At 41.0% G+C, this 23,232-nt stretch overlaps 1 long non-coding RNA gene across 1 annotated transcript in view; it reads left to right on the plus strand.

The window, feature by feature from the left end:
• The window catches only part of LOC126278470 (uncharacterized), a 1,538,296-nt gene that overhangs the window by 1,095,056 nt on the left and 420,008 nt on the right, over window positions 1–23,232 (plus strand). The window contains exon 4 of the long non-coding RNA XR_007550707.1: window positions 20,478–20,546. This is a non-coding gene — a long non-coding RNA (uncharacterized LOC126278470). The remainder of the gene's footprint in view (window positions 1–20,477; window positions 20,547–23,232) is intronic.

Below are 23,232 nucleotides of genomic sequence, written 5' to 3' on the forward strand. Positions count from 1 at the left end.
ACTTAGTTGCAAGAACTGGATTGTCACCAGGATAGGCTACATTCACCACAGAAACTGATATACCAGACTCAGCAAGTCAACTATTATTGTCACTGATACTATTTTGTGGAAATGCTAAAATTTCCGACTACGTGATGCTTGAGAAATTAAAAATTTTATGGTGTGCTATTCTTACCATGGTAGTGTAGCGAGAACGCGGAACTCCCTAATTTCCTCCATCTCGCAAATGGTGTGTTGTGTTTGTAGCTGCTATATCTCGAATATGAAGAGATTACCGTTCGTATGTGTGTTACCTTGTTCACCCTTTTTTATAGTTCTATCAATTAAGATATACGAAATTGTATTTCGAAGCGCTCCAGCATCTACAAATCAGCAACGTTACTATGTATTCTCGGCCGTATATTCCGATGCCCCAGCTGTAAAACAAATTACCAAAGAAAACACATTAACACAGATATGATGTCATATGTGAAGAGGAAGAAGAAGATGATGATGATGATGTTTGATTTGTGGGACGCTCAACTACGGGGTCATCAGCGCACGTCAGACGTGAATGTCATTCGAGCACCAATCCGTTGTTTCGCACAATCGTCTGAAGCGAATAGTAAACTACGAATATTATTTGACGCAACTGTAGATGACTCCTATCACATTTATTCCCAAATGGCATCGGTATTAAATAAGGGCCATACGGTAAATACCTTCATCGTCTAATGGTAAATCTCCGCGCACCAGTGGCCAATCAGAAATTTAAACACTCTGTCATATGATTAACGTCACCTGGATTATTACTTTTGCATTTCTAACGAGAGAGATGTCGTTCCTACCATTATCTGAAATAATGCCACGTGCGTGAAATAATAATTAATGCGATTTTGATACATGTAGGCCATCGGGTCATATAATTTATGTTATACAAAATTTATACGAACCCAGGAAGATTATCGTCCAATAGCGTTCGTCACTACGTATTTGAAGAATGAGATTGTATTCATTCTGAGCGAAACTGCAATAGTCGAATTAAGAGACGCTTTTATATCATTTGGTAGTCCCACAGCACGGAACGGTGATACTTTGGATGAAACTGCAGAATAAGATCCAGACTGTCGTTACGTACACGATCAAATCAACGACGAAAACCTGTAAAACAGACGATTGATTCAATTCAGCAGGTCCTGTAAATCGTCAGTTTTAGCGAGCATTGCGATGTCGTCAGCGTATCGTATCATTGACATCCTTTCGCCTTTAATTTCAATCGCACTCTTCGTCCAGTCTTTTATTTCTGTCACTGTTTCTTCGATGTGAGATTAAACAGTAGATGCGAAAGATTACGTCCCTCTATTACAACCTTTCTAATTCGAACACCTTCAGTTCGCTCATTCTTACTGTTCCCTATCGGTTCTTGTTTACACCATATATTATCTGTCTTTTCCTGCAATTTTAGTTTTTCTCGGAATTATGAACATTGTGCAATGTTTTACACTGTCGACGGTTTTTCCTAATCGACAGATCCTATGACGTATCCCGAAATTTTTAAAGTCTTGCTTCCACCTCCAGTGACAGCATAACAGCTGCCTGTCTTGTTCCCCTACATTTCCGAAAGCGAAACTGATCTTTATCTAAGGGATCCTCAAATTTATTTTGAAGTCTCACGTTTCCTCTTCTTCTCAGAAGCTTACGTGCACGAGTCGCTAAGCTGTTTGTGCGATAGTTCTCGCATTTACTATCTGCCCTTGAAATTCTCTAACTTGGTCCGTGATATTTCTCTGAAAGTTCTATATCACTACTTTTACACTGCGCTTCACCCCCGCCTACCCAATGCTTAATGTCAATACTTTCTTGCGGTGTCGTTATAAATATTGCTGATACGACCTGTCCTCCTGTGTTATTTACGCATTTCAAATGTTCAAATGTGTGTGAAATGATATGGGACTTAACTGCTCAGGTCATCAGTCCCTAAGCTTACATACTGCTTAATCTAAATTATCCTAAGGACAAACACACACACCTATGCCCGAGGGAGGACTCGAACCTCCGCCGGGGCCACCCGCACAGTCCACGACTGCAGCGCCTGAGTCCGCTCGGCTAATCCCACACGACTACGCATTGCAGTGAAGCGATGCTGTAAGGGGTGTACTACGTCAGTTGGGTTCCCTGTGTAACGGCTACTTAAGAAGCTGAGTTTCACTACACGGATGATTGTAACGTGAGTACGTTAAGACTGAAGGTGTGTTGTTAATCACTGTGACCGCAAGGATATGGGAACAGTAACAAGCTACCGGCATTTCGTTGGTTGGTTGTTTGAGGGAAGAGACCAAACAGCGAGGTCATCGGTCTCATCAGATTAGGAAAGGACAGGGGAGGAAAACGGCCGTGCCCTTTTACACGAACCATCGTGGCATTTGCCTGGATCGATCTAGGGAAATCACGGAAAACCTAAATCAGGATGGCCGGACGCGGGATTGAACCGTCGTCCTCCCGAATGCGTGTCCAGTGTGCTAACCATTGCGCCACTTCGCTCGGTACCGCCATTTGTTCTAAGTCTCGGGCAAAGAGTAAAAGAAAAAAAAAGGTAAAGCGGGCTTTCACGGGCGGTATCTACATACACGGCGATTTCAACTACATGGCCACCAGAACGCGCTCGAAGATCTGTGTTTGTTCCTCTAACTTTCCATAGTCCATGAGAATTATATCAGCATTATAAGACAAAACCTTAGGCGCAATAAAATTCCTAATGCCCATGTAACTAAAACCACCAAGAACCAACGAAGACACCATCCTTACCGATAGAATTCGCTGGAAGGAACATAATAAGTCGTATTGTATGCTCTCACTGCAAAGGAATCCATAGGGAGATTTCTTAGTGTACCTAATACAATGGGACCCTTGTTGAAAGTATAGCGTGCAAACACTACAAGTAACACTGCGAAGATTCGAAATTCCCAAAAGATTCGAAATGTAAATATTACCGGGTGGTTCTGATTAAACTGCAATTACTCGCGGAGTACCAGTGTGGAGAATCACTTACCGTACGATAGGCGAAACTTAATAGATATGCTAATGCATTAGTGAGGAACCATTTTACGCTGGATTTTCTCTCCTTTTTCCACAATATCACGTACACTATGTGATCAAAAGCATCCGGACACCTGGCTGAAAATGACTTACAAGTTCGTGGCGCCCTCCATCGGTAATGCTGGAATACAATATGGTGTTGGCCCATCCTTAGCCTTGATGACAGCATCCACTCTCGCAGGCATACGTTCAATCAGGTGCCGGAAGGTCTCTTGAGGAATGGCAGACCATTCTTCAGGGAATGCTACGCTGAGGAGACCTATCGATGTTAGCCGGTGAGGCATGAAGTCGGCGTTCCAAAACATCACAAAGATGTTCTGTTGGATTCAGGCCATATCTCTCTGCAGGCCAGTCCATTACAGCGATGTTATTGTCGTGTAGCCACTCCGACACAGGCCGTGCATTATGAACAGCTGCTCGATCGTTTTGAAAGATGCGATCGCCATCCCCGAATTGCTCTTCGACAGTGGGAAGCAAGAAGGTGCTTAAAACATCAACGTAGGCCTATGCTGTGATAGTGCCACGCTAAGCAACAAGGGGTGCCAGTCCCCTCCATGAAAAACACGACCACACCATAAAACTACCGTCTCCGAATTTTACTCTTGGAACTACATACGCTGGCATATGACGTTCACCAGACATTCGCCATACGCACAACGTGCCATCGGATCGCCACATTGTGTACCGTTATTCGTCAGTCCATACAACGTTTTTCCACTGTTCAGTCGTCCAATGTTTAAGCTCCTTACACCAAGCGAGGTGTCGTTTGGCATTTACCCGCGTGATTTGAGGCTTATAAGCAGCCTCTCGACCTTGAAATCCAATTTTGCTCACCTCCATCCTAACTGTCGTAGTGCTTGCAGTGGATCCTGAGGCAGTTTGGAATTCAAGTGTGGTGGTCTGGATAGATGGCTGCCTATTACACATTATGACCCTCTTCAACTATCTGTCATCAGTCAACAGACGAGGTCGGCCTGTACGCTTTTGTGTTATAAGTGTACCTTCACAGTTATACCTCACGTGGGAAACAGTGGACCTAGGGATGTATACGAGTGTGGAAATCTCGCCTACAGACGTATGACACAGGTGACCCCCAATCACCTGACCACGTTCGATGTCCGTGAGTTCCGCAGAGCGCCCTATTCAGCTCTCTCACGATATCTAATCACTACTGAGGTCGCTCATGTGGAGTACCTGGCAGTAGGTGGCAGCACAATGCATCAAATATGAAAAACGTGTTTTTTTGGGGGGAGGGGGGTGTCCGGTTACTTTTGATCACATAATGTATTTGATAACATAGTGTATATGTATACTGTTCCTGTTGCATTATGATACCGTCTAACATTCATGGTGGTGTCTGTTTGTTCTATATCATGTCTCCCTACCACTTTCGCGCAACGACGCTCTGAGCGTGATTTTTAGGGATTTGACTAATTTGAACCTGGGACCTGTTGCTGGTAAAGAGACGCCAAACCATATATGACATGTAGAATTCAGAAGAGTTCAGTGAGACTAGCGATGATATAACCAAATACTTAATGATCTCAGCGTCAGCTCCACTGCACTCCCTGTAAAGGAATCTTAATACTATCTAAATTTAGTGAAAGGAGTTCGGGGCTTTCCTATTTTTAGTTAGCTGGTGAAATAACGTCGGAAAAGCCGTTAAGTTTACCATTGGAAATTTTATTCTACTCACAAAACATTGTTTATAAATTGCACTATTGATAAAAGGAAGTGTTTGAATACAGGATGGTAAAAACCAACTACGTTCAACAAAAATGTGAACGAATATTCCCTGAATGGGTTTTCAAGTTCTACAATGGATCGAAGGATGACCTAAGCCATATCACATCTATAATCTAGGTTTAAATTAAGTTTCACAAAATAGCAAACTATCAAAATGGTCTACAGTGACCCTCAATTATCTTTAATTACTTATTTAACTTGTCGTAAATTACAGTGGCTGATGTGGCTTCTCAATAACTATATAACAGAAAAATCATCGGGCTTCCGATTTTTACTTCTAGTGGCAAATGTGAACAACATGAGCTTTAATTGACGATCGTCACTACTATTACGCAAAACTGGGGGTGTAACAGATGAGACTTCTGCAGTTCTCAGTGAAGCCTTATGTGCTCAAAAATGCGGCATCGCGTGCGTTCATTACCTTGTCGGTGTTTAGGCAGTGTCAGGGCGGCAGCGGTTGGCGTAGCAGCCATCCAATTCGCCGTGTCGGAACTAACTCACCTCTCCTAACTTCTCCTTACTACCATTTACCGAAGTTGGTTAAAAAAAACTATCTGAATGTGTTTTCATCTGACCAATCAGGGTCTCAATGTTAAACTTAAGCTCCGCCTACAAAATTCTGTCTATCCAATGAGAAACATACTTTTCGTGGTGGGGCAATGTTTTTAAAGTTGGCAACGTAACAGAGCCGCGAAAAAGTCTCACGCTAAGACTTGTGGGTGGTGTGGCCCTTTTTGTGTTATCGTAAGATCTATACTGTTTTTCTGGAGGGCTGTAGCTTTTAACATGGGCTGGGGGGGGGGGGGGGGTCCTTGACGTAACAGAGACGCGAAAATGTCTCACGCTAAAACGTGCAGGTGGTGTGGTCTTAGCGGTAGGCTGGCGACGTGGGTCCGTCCCTCATCGTAGGGCCTTATAGCTTAACACGGTTCTGCTCTCGGCTTCTGTTCTCGTTTCTCCCCTCGGAACTGCGTCTGTCTCACGGTGGGAAGGTATAACATGCATTTAGGCATTCTTGTGTTAGTCTGTGGTATTCCATTTGCTCACTCGTTACTCGTAATACTTTGATTAATTTAATGTCACGATTTATTCGGAGCTATGTGACATACTACTGGATTTGATTATCATGTCAGCGTTTTTATGGAAGATGTTGGATTTGCCTGACACCTTGGAACCGACGCTATCATTTGACGAGCTATAACGTGAGTGAACAGTGTGGCTACCGAGAAGAGAGACCTTGCGTTGTTAGTGAACCTGTTTTACGTGAATGATGCCAATAACAGTGCTGCATTGACAGGGCTCCGCCGACTGAAAGATCTGAGGACAGGCTCGATTCATTAAATCCGCTAAAGAGGATGAAAATGAAAATCGAAAACGCGGGTGAGCTTGGTATAGCACCTTTATTAACGAGATTGGTTGCTGTTCGAAACTGACAATGCAACACGTGCCTCTTCTAACGATGGTGCTCGTTCACGAGAACTGTCCATCCCATGGTCAACACTAAGGGAGCTTTTAGGTCTATTTTACACTGGTACCCGTACAAGATCCAAGCGGTTCAGCAACAGAAACCTCAGCTACGTTCTGATTTTGCTCTTCGGTTTCTGGCACCTATCGAAGTTGACGAAATGTGCCCAAACAATATTCTATTGAGTGACAAGGCATATTTTACACTCCAGAGTACAGAGAATCCACAGGAATACCGAATTTGGGGTACTGTTAAACCGTGTGGTGTGCACAAAAAACCATTTCACTCGCCGTATGTGACTGTGCGGTGTGGTATGGATTTTATTGTCGATCAATTCTTCTTTGAAGAGAATACGCGCTGAGAACGTGTGGCGTATACCGTGACGTCTGCACAGAATCGAGACCTCCTTGTACAGAATGTGATTGCTGCTTTTGAAGGGCGCCGCTGTGTGGACACCAATATCTTCATGCAAGGTGGGATGGACAACGCCTCATGTCGCTCGCGCAGTGAAAGACCTGCTTAATGCAATCTTAAGAAAAACGGTTCAAATGTCTCTGAGCACTATGGGACTTAACTTCTAAAGTCATCAGTCCCCTAGAAACTAGAACTACTTAAACCTGACTGACCTAAGGACATCACACACATCCATGCCCGAGGCAGGATTCGAACCGGAGACCGTACCGGTTGTGCGGTTCGGGATTGTAGCGCCTAGAATCGCTCGGCTACCACGGCCGGCTGCAATCTTTCACAGACGTGTTGTGTCTAGAGGTTTTCCAGATGCATTATCTCAAGATCACCTCATTTGAATCCTTGTGACTTTTCACTTATTTGACCATTTCTGCTCAAGTCCCGATGTTAATCCGTTGTGCATGGGAACATTTCAACGCTCCTTTCCTGCATACACAGCGTCAGATTTACTTCTGGTAGCCAAATTTTGAACTAATTTTTGCCTGTGTAAATCGGTTCCTCATTAACCCATTAGAATGTCTACCAAGTTTCCATGCCATACGATGATTACAGAATACGCTGGATCTTTGTCAGTAGGTGTACTTTAATTATAACTGCCCAGTACATTGTTTGGTTGGCATGTTGTTCGCGGGAAAGTATGCCTTTTTTGTCGCTCTGGTGGTATCGGGACTGTTTTGCAATCTTGGGGAAGTATCTGTACACAAAATTGGTGAAATAGAATATCTGACCTATTCTCTGCGACTTCCTTGTACAGACGTTAACAAGATTCATAATGTGTCAGTCCAACACTTAACACAGTCTAAACATGATTGCATTACACTTAGTCGACTCTCGTCCAATATTCCCACAATAGCAATCTCATTACTAGCGCCAACTTAATCTCAGCATTAAGCTTTCAGTTGACCCGTCAAGGCTTTCTGAGAAGTCATTCAGTTTTACACGATACAGAGATTTTAGTAATAAAGAATGTAATGATGCTATACTGTAGGTGTATTCACCTGTACTTCATCTGCGGACACAAAGACATTGAGCCGTGCATGGCTCGCCGTGACCACGTTAGTTTAAATTACTGGCGTTACTGAGTTGCTGTTTTGCCTGACCGTCATCGGCGCTAGTAGCGCGTATCGATATATTCCCCCTGATAGGATATTTGCTCGGTTACTATTATTTCCCGGTTGTTATCTGTCGCCGGCCGCGGTGGCTAAGCGATTCTAAGCGCTTCAGTCGGGAACCGCGGGACTGCTACTGTTGCAGGTTCGAATCCTGCCTTGGGCATGGATGTGTGTGATGTTCTTAGGTTAGTTAGGTTTTAGTAGTTCTAAGTTCTAGTGGACTGATGACCACAGATGTTAATTCCCATAGTACTCAGAGCCATTTGAACCATTTTTTTTGTTATCTGTCGTGAAGTCAGTCGGAACGTGCAACGAGGAGAGTTCACAACGACAGTTTGGGTCGTGGGTTGGGCCCTGGCAGTCAGTTGCAACGCGTCTGCAGAGCAGCCCGGGCCAGACAGCCGGCTTGCAGCAGCAGTAAGCCCTGCGTGGACATCGCCCGCCCGACCTTTGCCGCCACCGTTGCCGGGCCTGACTTTTGGTGGATTGTTGGTCGGTCGGTTGGTTCCGAGGACATCTCCGTGCGGCGTTGTCTACTGGGCCCACTGGCGTTCTCTGACCAGTGTCGGAGTCTGTCTGGAGCTGTCCGATCGGTACGAGCATCTTCGCTCGCCGACACTGGACGTGAAGGTTCAGTGGTTTTGAGCATTCCGTTGTTGGTTCCGGCGTTGCTGTTGCGGACGTTTTCCTGTGAGCAACAACGAGTGAAGTGTGCGAGATAGCTGCCGTCAGGTGGAATTGATCTAATTAATTTACCCATAGTCAAGTGCACCAGCGGAATTTTCTGCCTTGTGGCCGTTAGTGTTCTGATTACCTGTCCTGGCCGCTAACGTAAATTCAGGCAGTGTTCATTTTGGCTGAAGTTAACCGCATTATTTTGTTTCATAGTTAAGTGAACCAGTGGAATTTTCTACCCTGTGGCCGTTAGTGTTCTGGTTACAAGCCCTGGGTGCTAACGCAGCTTTTAGGCAGGGTCTTTTCCTCACCTGTTTTTGCTGCCTAATATGGCATGTAGTTTCGGCAGCTCAGTTCACATACACATTTGTCTGGGGATACTGATACTTGTATGGTTTTTTTCCTTGAATTCTCCAGTATTCCGTCTTGGCGAGGAAGCGGTTGGTCGGTCGGTCTTAGACTGTCCCTTGGTTGGGTTCGCACGAATTAAGTGTAGTTGGACTCACCACCTGTCTCGCGTAAGTGAATGACAGACCGATCCACTGGAGACTCCTCAGTGCCATTCTCTTAATTATCCTTTTGACAGTGTTAATACTGTTCTCATTCAACTGTATTTTATATTTTTGATTTGACAAGGTTAGTTGTGGGCCTTCAGCCCTTTAAACATGTTCTCAGAGTTTCCTTCAAGTCCAAACATTATCGTCTTCTGTTCCTGAAAGGTTACTGTAATTTCCTCTGAAATATTTTACAAGTCGTTGTGGGCCTTCCGCCGTTGGTGTTGCAAAAAGGAAATTTTTAAACTTGATGTATTGTTTTACCGATTGTTGCAATATATATTTCCTTAATTTGCAAAATTTAACTTTGTGGCCTTCAGCCATCTTATTGAGTTGGTTTATCGCTTTCTGTGTAACTTGTGGGCCATCAGTCTGTTAGCATCTTAAAACATTGTGGCCTTCTGCCTTCAGTAATTATCATAGTATATTTGGAATTTTTAAGATTTAATCCGGTGGCCTTCAGCCTCTCTACGTGCTGATCTCATATATGTATACGATTTACCTTATTCCTAAATTTAACTTTGTGTAGTGTCTTTTCAAAATTGAACTTATGCTACAGCATCTGTTTGGAGGCCTTCAGCCACGAAGCAAAATTAATTCTATCAAAAGGGTATTTGTGAACTAAATAATAGTAAATTACAATTTTGAAATAAATCCGACCACTACTCCTTTGGCCCTTTCCACAATCCTAATTACCTGTTAGTCCTGCGTGATTTAGCGGTGGTTTCACACGGAAATAATACAAATTTCTGATCCTGAGTAGAAAAAAAATTACGAAAATATGAAAATCCAAAAGGTCTTTGGACGTCACTTAAATAGGCGGTTCTTGAGCTACTTGGGGGGAACCCTGCGCGACGTTCATCCATGAAGTGTGAGTTCTGCCGAAAGAGGAACACCAGGTCTATGTTGGTTGGTTCCTAGGCTGTTCTTTTCGAAAATATCCTACATCCATATTAGTATTAATAACATTAAAAGATGTACTTTGGTACAGCATTGAAATACAATGTGTCTAAAGTCATGTGATACCACCTAATATCGTATCGTATCTCCTTTTGCCCGTCGTAGCGTAGCAACTCAACGTGACATGGACCAACAAGTAGTTGGAATTCCCCTGCAGAAATAATGAGCCATGCTGCCTCTATAGTCATCAATAATGGCGAAGGTGTTTCCAGTGCAGGATTTTGTGCACAAAGTGACGTCTCGATTACGCCGCATAAGTGTTCGATGGGATTCATGTCGGGCGTCATGGATGACCAATTTATTCGTTCGAATTGTCGAGAATGTTCTTCAAACCAATCACGAACAATAGAGACGTGGTAACGTGGCGCATTGTCATCCACAAAAAATTCCGTCGTTGTTTTGGAACATGTAGTCCATGTATGGATGCAAATCGTCTCCAAGTAGACGAACATAACAAGGATCCAGTCCATTTCATGTAAACGCAGACCATATCACCAGTTTGCACAGAGCCTTGCTGACAACCTGCGCCCATGGCTTCGTGGGATCAGTGCCACTCTCGAATCATCTGACCAGGCCACGTTTTTCCAGTTGCCCAGTGTCCAGCCGATGTGGTCAAGAAACCAGGACAGGCGCGGAAGGCGATGTCGTGATGTCAGCAAAGGCACTCGCGTGGCTCGTCTGCTGTCATAGCCCATTAACGTCAGATATCGCCGGACTGTCCTAACTGACACGTTCACCGTACTTCTCTCCTTGATTTCTGCGGTTATTTCTCACAGTGTTTCTAGTGTGTCTTAGCACTGATAACTGTACTCAAACGCCGCCACTCTCGCTGTTTAAGTGAACACCGTCGGCCACTATGTTGTTCGTGGTGCGAGGTAACACCTGAAATCTCGTTACACACTGAACAGCGTGGATTTTGGGATGCTGGATTCTCTAACGATACCCGAAATCGAACGTCTGGCGCGTCTAGCTCCAACTACCATTCCGTCTTTAAACTCTATTACTTTCCGCCGTGCAGCCATAATTAGGTCAAAAACCTTTACACATGAATCGCCTGGGTACAAATGAGAGCTCCATCAGTGAAGTGCCCTTTTATACCTCCTGTACGCGGTACTAGCGCCTTCTTTATACGTTCATATCACTTTTGTCACGTCAGTTAACATGGCTGGTAACTACCAAACGTTTAAAGTGAAATAAGCTTTATGTACTCCATGCGAAATTTATTTCTAGGGCGAATGCACTTTCTGAAACTCAACTAATCAGCTGATTAAAATGGAAATTTTGAAATCTAGCCCTTCTCGGATAAATTGCTGTCCATGTCTACCTTAATACAGGGTGTTTATAAATTAATATCGGGGTTTTAACGCTTTATAATATGTATTATATTAAACTTAAAGCTATAAATGATATGTCAAATGAAAGAGCAACTCAGACAGTTTTACTAAGAACCTTATTAATTTTGAATGTGAGCACCATTTGTCACACGTCACACATCAAGTCTATAGTGGAGTTCTTCCCAAATGGTGATAAGCGTGTCTTCTGTGATTGTAGCAACAGCTGCTTCAATCCGGTTTCTTAATTCAGAGAGGTCTGCTGGTAGGGGAGGCACGTACACACGTTCCTTGATGCAGCCCCGAAGGAACAAATCGCATGGCGATAGGTCGGGTGAACGTGGAGGCCATGCAAAGCAAGCCCTGTCATTAGGCTCCTTGCGGCCTTGGGTACAGTGAAGCTCAACGAGTCGAGCGAACTGCGGCGGAAACATTGCGGACTGGTGCCAAACACAGCTGTCTCAGTTGCTCTTTCATTTCAAATATCATTTATAACTGTAAGTTAAATGTAATAAATATTATAAAGCGTTAAAACCCCGATATTAGTTTATAAACACCCTCTATATTAAGTAGATATCAACCGTCTTATATACAATAAGGTTGGTGTACATCTTATCACAATTAGTTCTTGGCACCGATAAGTTTCAAAACTTACAGAATGAGTTACTTGAAAACTGGCAATTGTTTGTATCCAATCGTCTCTTGGCAAAATTTCAGCCGACAGCCTCTCCGCAACTATGGAAATAACTTGAAAATCACTTAATGTGTCAAAGAGCCAAGTATTTAACCCCCTATCGTTCCTTGCGTGGCTATTCCGCGTACTCCAACTAACAACAGCGTCGTCTTTTCCAAGACAAAAACTCTTATTTCGTCGTGAGGGACTAACGACCAAAACTCCTTAATCGCCATTTTCCTCCCTCCGACGAGACAACTCATTGCGACAAACTCCGCCACGTCCTAAACGCATTATAAGTTTCCTAATAATGAGCTATTTCTTTCAATATACGAACAAACTTTTAAGTAGGAAGTTGTGTTGTGCTGGCAGTATCGATTACAATTCCGAAGATGGGTTTCGCTCCACAGTGCGGTGCCTTGAAAATTTTATCGCCCTCCCGGCGCAAGCTTTATTTCGAAGCTCATTATTATTCATTGCATGGTAATTATTCATTTTGTGCCAGGATCGTATTATAGCGCGCCAGCCCGTTAGCAAGACAGCAACGCAGTGCTGCGGCGACGCTGGAAAAATGCGCGCCCTCTCCACGACTCGTGTGGTTGTTGTTCCTCGTTCCCGTGAAGTGCCGAGAGCCAGCTGTTACGGCGCTATATGTAGTCGCATCGCTCTGTGAACAGGTGACAAGTTGCCCCTAAACTCCACTGTCGTAAAGTATGAAGCCCTCGTAGCCATAAAGATGGAGCCAAACTACTGAGTCAAAGCGAAATATTGTAAAAAATCTTAGTGGGAACACGCATGTTTATTATCTGATGTATCGCAATTTGCGTATGTTACAGCTAAGTCTCGTCTCGAAACACTTCGTAAACCAATTCTAACTAAATCCAGGCAAAATTTTACAGCGTCCTCCGCGATGAACGTCATTCATTTGCTTCCGCAAAAGAACGTGCAGACTCCTATCTCTTCCTCATCGTAATTTCCACAGATGAGCACAGTGACTCAACAACAATGATTTTCGCGGTGCACGGCCGCTGTGCTAAAGTCTTTTGCATTATGTCCGTGCCATTAAAAGTAAAACTTCGCGCGTGTTTGCTAACATGTCCACAGACATGCTACAAAATTGTTGATCAAAAAATATGTGATGCTGTTATACGTGTAAGGTAAAATTATTTCTGGGTAACATTTCAATAATCCGCTGTGAAACGTGTTTACAAACCCATCTCGACACACGCTTTTCCAAGTTTTTAGGAAGGTTATGTACTCAAAGTCACCGAGAAACTTTTGGAATATTAGGAGCCCAAAATACAACATTTTTATTTCTAGTGAAATACATTTCTAGTGAATACATAAATATAACAAACAAATAATATCAAACGATTGTGTCTTCAGGGACTCCTCTAAGGCATCTGATTATGTTGACTGCAACGTTCAGTCAAAAAGTCTAGGTAGGTTAAGGAATACAAGGTTCACAATATGCCTCCTATAGTTTTTACTCAAGAAAAGTAATGCATATAATTAGCTATTTATGTTATTTGCAGAGTATTTCACAATCAGCAGGTGTAGGTTTGTTCAGGGGTTTGATGACAGCCTGACAACAGGTTCATTGCAAAATTGGAAAATTGCCGCTAGCACTCCCTGGCATGCTTCTACAGATCTGATTTCCTCCCTCCACTTGAGTCCACAACTGAGGTGCCAGTTTGTGAAGTCCACAATAACTCCCGTAATTGACTTTAAATCTTAGATCTTTTATTTCATCGGGACAGTACTTATGGCAGATAAATGACTTATTTCCCACCCAAAGGCATTTTCATTGGTTCATTTCTCTCTACAGCTAAAACCAATGCGATAATTTGTCCGTTAGCCTGACGAAATAACACGTAAACTAATTTCCCCAGCTAACCACCAGAAAATTTCATATATCATCAGACCATTGAGGCCAACTATGAGGTAACCACTACACGTATTTAACGCCCAATGTAACCTTCCAGAGTTTCACATTATTTCAGCTTTGGAAACAGTTCGTACCATCAAAGCAGGAAACCCAACAGGAGTGCTGAAGCTTCTCTGTGGTTAACAAACTTATCTAGTAAACACACCACAAGCATGCTATCTGCAGTGTTTTCTCACTCCTTATTTCACGAATACAAAATGACGACCCAGAAGGAAATCCATTTAGACACATTTGTTTGACAATGAGCTCCTGTCTGATGGAGAGAGAAACATTGTGTACTGAAGTTTGCAAAATCGGCTCCAGAAATGAAGAAGGGTACCAGAAATTTAAGGTTGGGGAAAAATTACTGCAGCTAACAAGTACACATTCAAGATTTTAAATTTGGTTCAGAAACACATTACAAATTATAAAGACTTGCAGAGGACTTTATCTGGAGTTCTATCTTGTTCTTTTCAGCAAACTTAAATCTTACTGAACTACTCAAATTATTTTCTACATTTTGCTCACCATTATAAATAACCACAGTAAACTTGTTTCATTCGATTAATAAGTAAGTTCACTCGAGTGGTAAAATTGATAGAGCTTAATGTAAAACACATTTACACCAAACTCATGAGTTAATAATTAATTAATCTATTACCTTGTGATAAAGTAGATTGGCCACTTACTACAAGAGACATGTTGTATATATAGTTTGTAATAGTTTGAAAATTTAATTCATACAATTTTATATGTGATATCTACAATTTATTACACACCAAATTTATAAAAAGAATCAGTCCTTTGATAAAACTTTGATATTCTGAAAGGTTATTTACTACATTAGTTTGCAACAATATGACTCACATCAACTTTCTCATATTGATTTTGTTCAATATGGAGGCTATTAAATAGTAATAACTTTATAAATTCGAAACTGTTCTAATTATCTCTAATTCGAGTGACTGGCCCAACGACCACACACTGACATTCCCAGGAGGCACTCGAAGATTAAGTTTTGTGCTTTCAAACCAGTTGTGTAATAAAGTATGAAGTTACTGGTAACTGAAGTGGATATCTATTCTATAAATATTCTGCAGACAATTTTGCACCACATACTTAACTTTTCTGCTCATACACTGTTTTCATATATCACTGTATCTTCTCATAAGTTCAATGATAATGGTTCTTGGTGTATTTATATATATCTTCCAAATATGAGTTTAAGGGTTCTGCTACACTTTTATATTTTCCTTCATTATTTGGAAGTAAATAGACTATTTACCATGATTAACTATTATTTTCATTCAGGAATGTGTATTGTGTCTAGATAAATTGTTGAAATGGGTGACGCATTTCTCATTTACAGATTATAATTATTACATTGTCCAAAAATAAAGTTTCCTCTTACTTGGTCAACATTATAAACATTTTTGCCCTATACATAAAAACACTGGAATGTTGGACAATAATATAAAACGTATCTGTACATGATACTACACTGTATTTTAAAACAAGTCACTGAGTGCAACTGACATTTCATCCATACATGCAATACTCTTCCTCTTTCCATATACGTTTACACTCTTACAGTCATCATTTAATTATTGCACTGGCTTTCTGGCAGAAATGTGTTACTAATCGCTTATACATTTTCTTCATCATTTCAGTGACACTTCTTGGTAGGTCTTCCTCAGTGAATAACTAGATATTTACAATATCAACATTTATATTTGGCATGTAACAAAAATCAGATGATTAACACTTATTTTCCCCCATATTTGGTACTTCAGAATTTTATATTTGTGTACCCCTCCACACACTAATAATCGATACCTGCACTTCCAACCAAGAGTTTTGTGACTTTTCAAAAAATATGTCAAAATTTGCCAACCAGATGCATGGATTTTGTTACTTTCGTAGTTCTTATTTAATTATATATCCATATTTAGGATTTCTGCCTTCAGAGATTCATCTGAATCTACAGTTACACAAAATAACAACAAGTTCTACTTCCCCAACATATGGTAGATTAATATGTCTCCCTTAGTAATTTTTTGTTAGTGTACAATAAAGAATTTATGTCACACAATCAAAAAGTCATATCCATCTAATTTTTTAAAAGATTTTATCAGTGTAATGATGATAGAAAGTCCCACTACTTTTCATATCTAAACTATGAACATGATGATTTTCTCTGTACTACCCAATATCACTGTCAAAAGAAAGCATTTCTGTGATAGGTCTTTATATTAACGAAAGATTTTTAACTTTTAGACACATTCTGTAACTACATTGTGATGATATTTTCAATATTAGTCACATCATGTATTGTTTTTTGTGTAATGTTTATTGTTAACCACACTAGTTTGCTGTCTTTTATAATAACTGATTTAGTGTTCTTATGTAATTTATATAATAGGGATAAGACATTATGGTATCAGCATTTAATGTGTGAAATTTACATATTTCTAAACATACCATTAATTTTTATTATTGGAGAACCTTTATTAATATTCGAAAGTAGTAAGATATGAAGAAATATTTAGGGAATTGTGTAATATGATGAATATTTAGGTAACTATAGCTGCAATAAGATACTAATATAACAGATCTCTTTATTTGATGTTGTTGTTGTTGTGGTCTTCAGTCCTGAGACTGGTTTGATGCAGCTCTCCATGCTACTCTATCCTGTGCAAGCTCCTTCATCTCCCAGTACCCACTGCAATCTACATCCTTCTGAATCTGCTTAGTGCATTCATCTCTTGGTCTCCCTCTACGATTTTTACCCTCCACACTGCCCTCCAATGCTAAATTGGTAATCCCTCGATGCCTCAGAACATGTCCTACCAACCGATCCCTTCCTCTGGTCAAGTTATGACACAAACTTCTCTTCTCCACAATCCTATTCAATACTTCTTCATTAGTTATGTGATGTACTCATCTCATCTTCAGCATTCTTCTGTAGCACCACATTTCTAAAGCTTCTATTCTCTTCTTGTCCAAACTATTTATCGTCCATGTTTCACTTCCATACATGGCTACACTCCGTACAAATACTTTCAGAAAAGACTTCCTGACACGTAAATCTATACTCGATGTTAACAAATTTCTCTTCTTCAGAAACGCTTTCCTTGCCATTGCCAGTCTACATTTTATATCCTCTCTACTTCAACCATCATCAGTTATTTTGCTCCCCAAATAGCAAAACTCCTTTACTACCTTAAGTGTCTCATTTCCTAACATAATTCCCTCAGCATCACCCGACTTAATTCGACTACATTCCATTATCCTCGTTTTGCATTTGTTGATGTTCATCTTATATCCTCTTTTCAAGACACTGTCCACGCCATTCAACTGCTCTTCGAAGTCCTTTGCTGTCTCTGACAGAATTACGATGTCATCGGCGAACCTCAATGTTTTTATTTCGTCTCCATGGATTTTAACACCTACTCCAAATTTTTCTTTTGTTCCCTTTACTGGTTGCTCAATATACAGATTGAATAACATCAGTGAGAGACTACAACCCTGTCTCACTCCCTTCCCAGCCACTGCTACCCTTTCATGTCCCTCAACTCTTATAACTGCCATCTGGTTTCTGTACAAATTGTAAATAGCCTTTCGCTCCCTGTATTTTACCCCTGCCACCTTTAGAATTTGAAAGAGAGTATTCCAGTCAACATTGTCAAAAGGTTTTTCTAAGTCTACAAAAGCTAGAAACGTAGGTTTGCCCTTCCTTAATCTAGCTTCTAAGATAAGTCGTAGGGTCTGTATTGCCTCACGTGTTCCAGTGTTTCTACGGAATCCAAACTGATCTTCCCCGAGGTCGGCTTTTACTAGTTTTTCCATTCGTCTGTAAAGAATTCGCGTTAGTATTTTGAAGCTGTGACTTATTAACCTGATAGTTCGGTAATTTTCACATCTGTCAACACCTGCTTTCTTTGGGATTGGAATTATTATATTCTTCTTGAAGTCTGAGGGTATTTCGCCTGTCTCATACATCTTGCTCACAAGATGGTAGAGTTTTGTCAGGACTGGCTCTCCCAAGGCCGTCAGTAGTTCCAATGGAATGTTGTCTACTCCGGGGGCCTTGTTTCGACTCAGGTCTTTCAGTGCTCTGTCAAACTCTACACTCAAAATCGTATCTCCCATTTCATCTTCATCTACATCCTCTTCCATTTCTATAATATTGTCCTTAAGTACATCGCCCTTGTATAGACCTCTGTATACTCCTTCCAACTTCTTTTCTTAGAACTGGGTTTCTATGTGAGCTCTTGATGTTCATACATATGGTTCTCTTATCTCCAAAGGTCTCTGTAATTTTCCTGCAGGCAGTATCTATCTTACCCCTAGTGAGATAAGCCTCTACATCTTTACATTTGTCCTCTAGCCATCCCTGCTTAGCCATTTGGCACTTCCTGTCGATCTCATTTTTGAGACGTTTTTATTCCTTTTTGCCTGCTTCATTTACTGCATTTTTATATTTTCTCCTTTCATCAATTAAATTCAATATTTCTTCTATTACCCAAGGATTTCTAGTAGCCCTCGTCTTTTTACCTACTTGATCCTCTGCTGCCTTCACTACTTCATCCCTCAAAGCTACCCATTCTCCTTCTACTGTATTTCGTTCCCCCATTCCTGTCAGTTGCTCCTTTATGTTCTCCCTGAAACTCTGTACAACCTCTGGTTCTTTTAGTTTATCCATTCCCCATCTCCTTCAATTCCCATCTTTTTGCAGTTTCTTCAATTTTAATCTACAGGTCATAACCAATAGATTGTCGTCAGAGTCCACATCTGCCCCTGGAAATGTCTTACAATTTAAAACCTGGTTCCTAAATCTCTGTCTTACCATTATATAATCTATCTGATAACTTTTAGTATCTCCGTGCTTCTTCCATGTATACAGCCTTCTTTTATGGTTCTTGAACCAAGTGTTACCTATGATTAAGTTGTGCTCTGTGCAAAATTCTACTAGGCGGCTTCCTCTTTCATTTCTTTGCTCCAGTCCATATTCACCTACTACGTTTCCTTCTCTCCCTTTTCCTACTACCGAATTCCAGTCACCCATGACTATTAAATTTTCATCTCCCTTCACGATCTGATTAATTTCATTTATTTGATCATACATTTCTTCAATTTCTTTGTCGTCTGCAGAGCTAGTTGACATACAAACTTGTACTACTGTAGTAGGTGTGGGCTTCGTATCTAACTTGGCCACAATAATGCGTTCACTATGCTGTTTGTAGTAGCTTACTCGCATTCCTATTTTCCTATTCATTATTAAACCTACTCCTGCATTACCCCTATTTGATTTTGTGTTTATAACCCTGTAGTCACCTGACCAGAAGTCTTGTTCCTCCTGCCACCGAACTTCACTACCCATTCTTTTTGTAAATTTTCTAACCTACCTGCCCCATTAAGTGATCTGACATTCCACACTCCGATCAGTTGAACGCCAGTTTTCTTTCTCCTGATAACGACATCCTCTTGAGTAGTCCCCGCCCTTAGATCCGAATGGGGGACTATTTTACCTCCGGAATATTTTACCCAAGAGGACGCCATCATCATTTAATCATACAGTAAAGCTGCATGCCCTCGGGAAAAATTACAGCCGTAGTTTCCCCTTGCTTTCAGCTGTTCGCAGTACCAGCACAGCAAGGCTGTTTTGGTTAGTGTTACAAGGCAAGATCAGTCAATCATCCAGACTGTTGCCCTTGCAACTGCTGAAAAGGCTGCTGCCCCTCTTCAGGAACCACACGTTTGTCTGGCCTCTCAACAGATACCCCTCCGTTGTGGTTGCACCTAAGGTACGGCTATCTGTATCGCTGAGGCAAAAGATAATGAAATGTACTGTGGATGAAATGGGATTATCTTGGCTCACAACTACATTAAAGTGTTTCATAATTCCGTTTGCAGATACTGGATGAATACGTTTTCATATCTTATATGAATCTGTGAAACATAAATAATGGTAACATACAAATAATATTGAATTTTCTTTGTTACACATTAAGTTGTTTGGGGAGAGCAAAGAATTTCAAATTTAAAAAATATTCAGGATAAACTTATTTAGATGGATTTTTCTTGAAAATTATTTTAATTTCGTGATTGGTTTTACCCTGTAGTATCCTCTAAGATACTGTTTGAAGTGTTCCAAGAAGTTCCTATTACACGGTACTTAGAAAGCTTTGATTAAAGTAATATCATCATCTGATATGTATTGACAATACAAGATTACATTTAAGAAAAATAGTCTGCATTAGTGTTGTAGTTCTTAACGATAAATATCTCAGAGACGTTTATCGTTCAGAAACAAAATACTTAAGGAAATTAATTTTTTCTAAGTATGATGATCTATTCTCAATACATATCAGCTGATGATATGACATTATTTAAAACTTTCTAGTCTACGTTCACACTGAATATTTATTCATGTTTAAAAGTGTAGGAAGAAGATAAAATGTGTAATCATTGGATTTCTCTATCCACAGTTCGTTCCTTCAGACATCAGTCAAGAAGTGGGTGGCTTTTGGACGAGGAGACCCCTGTTGTTTATTAAGGTAAGATTATAATATGCTGACATTCACTCCATAGATCTATAGCATGTGTCTGGCTCAGAATGTAGCAAATTCTTATTTCACAACTGAGGTGTGATATAATGCTGATCTTATATATTATTTGTATCAGTATTAGGCACAGTTAATGATTACACAACAAAAAAGGTCCACTGAAATACCGAAAATTTCTTTTCAGTGACAGATCCATTTACTAGGTAACAATGGGATTTATTCTCTCACAGGAAAATATTGTATATATGAATTAGTTCTGCTGACAACACAGTGAAGAAATACTCAGTGTACAAGCCCCCACTGTTTCAATTATTGTTGATTGAAGGTACTTTCAGCAGCCTACTGTGGTGTGTGTATCATCAACACTGGACATGGCACCTTATTTTCTTTTCAATCTAGTCGCCGTTTTGTATAAAGCTAAATGTATCCATATGTAGAGACTCTGAGGGTGATGACCATAGACTGATTACATTTGTCATTGTCATACATACCCTCCAACTGGTGGTATGGAGTGGTTGTTAGTAGATAACATGACCACTTCTGGCCTGCACATTCAGTAATCTGGACCAAGGCTGTCTCATTTCTGACCAGTAGAGGCGTGGATCTGAGCACTACCTTCATATCTCTGTGTTGTTACATTTCAACAAAATCATGCAAAACCACTTGTTTATGATGCTGTTCTAATCCAGCCCGATACATAGGCCGGAAGGTTCTCTGTATCTTTCATCATTTCAAAATTTCTGTTCATGAGTTGCCCAACAGAATGCCACACACTGATTCGCCAGACAGAACGACTGATGAACTCTGACACAGCGATGAAACAGAATGAAATGACATATCTGTTGCAGCTCGAAACTGTATACATCCAGGATCGAACCGTTGTTGCAGTCGGAGGTAGCAGCCCTGTGAACTAGATTTCTAAACTTGGTAACCTATATATCATCAGTTTGCCAAAATAATTTACTCTTGTGTTTTCTTGCTATAGTATAAAGGCACAGTAAGTAAAAATTAGTCCTTCACTGTGCTTCCTGGTGTTGCAGTTTCAGTGTCTACTGCGAAAAGTTATTAGAGATAAATATCCATAAATATAATGATTTAAAGTGGAATGTCAACATCTGTAGAATGGAATGGGGATGCCAAATTAAGAGTCATTACGAGAATCAAAAAAAGTGTATGTAACGACACAAAGGAGACAAAACTTTCATGAACTTAGTTCTTCTGATAATTGATTTTCCATTTTTTAATTTTAAATGAATTGTTCCGTCAGTTGACGTAATTGATCGTTTATTATACTGTAAGTCGTGATTTCCGCCTTTGGCCATTTTCGAGTACTACAATATTGAGCATGTTCAGACCTCTACAAACGCAGTCATTATCGAAATACACTTATGCTGATCGCAACATCAAGATGGAGTAGTGCGAAATAAGCGACAGTTGGTAGGCGCGTTTCTACATCTTAAAGACGATGTCTATTCAGACTTCTCGCGAGTCGCATAAGAGTGCCGCTAGTAGCGCATCTATGAGGATTGAAATGAGGTGTGCTTTAAATACACGCTGTAACGTTCATGAGTGTTAGGTATCTTTGAGACTGGAAGTTGTTAGTTGATGTTAGACAGGAATGCTTTTAAAGCGACGAAGACGACATTATCAACACCTCACTGACTTTGAACGAGGCCGTGTAATACCGATAAGAGGAGGTTACTGTTTCTTCTGCGATATTGCAAAAGGACTTGGCAGAATGTAGCCACTGTAAATGACTGCTAGCACTGGTGGTCAAGAGAATATGAAATCGCAACAAAACCAGGCTGTGGACAGCCACGCGGCACTACCGAAAGGGAAAACTGCTATGGTCGACGCATAGCTCTGGCGCATCCTACTGCATCTGCAGCAACAATATGAGCAGCGGTTAACACCACAGTGACGCAAAGAACTGATCAAGGAAAGCTCCGAGCCAGACGCCCTGTAGCGTGAATTCCACTGCCCCCAAACCGCCCCCATTTGCGAATGCTGAGGTGTCAAACGATAACTCATTGGAGGGCAGGGCGGAGGTCTCTTGTGTTTCCTGCTGAAAGAACGTTCCGCCTCGGTGCCGTGTGTTGGTTACAAAGATGCCAGATGAGGGCTTGCGACCAGTCTATCAGCCTGCTAGACACACGGGACCTACACCTGGAGTTATGATCTGGGGCGCGATGACGTGTGACAGCAGGAGCGGTCTCTGGGTTACCGTAAGCTCGATGCCTACAAATTTGTGAATCAGTCCGGTGATTTGACCTGTTGTGCTGACGTTCATGAACAGTGTTAGAAGGGTTGCTTTCCAACAGGATAATGCTCGCGTACATACCTCAGTTGTAACCCACCCTTCTCTACAGAGTGTCGACATGTTGCCTTGGCGTGCTCGATAACCAAATCTGTTTCCAATCGATCATTATTGGGAGATCATCGAACGTCAATTCCAGCATCATCCATAACCAGCATTAACCGTGTAAGCTTTCTATAAAATATTATCTGCTGTGATAAAACTCAATGCTTTGATCTCGAAACATGTAACATGTACTATAGATAACGTATTCAACTACTGACCAACATTGACTGTTGGTATACCTTGTGTTGCGCGTGTGAACAGCGTCGTGCATGAAGTGCAAAATTTGAAATAAAGATTCATTGTCTTTGCTTCAAA

This window comes from Schistocerca gregaria, chromosome 6 (genome assembly GCF_023897955.1).
Source record: "Schistocerca gregaria isolate iqSchGreg1 chromosome 6, iqSchGreg1.2, whole genome shotgun sequence".
In the NCBI taxonomy this organism is placed as follows: Eukaryota; Metazoa; Arthropoda; class Insecta; order Orthoptera; family Acrididae; genus Schistocerca; species Schistocerca gregaria.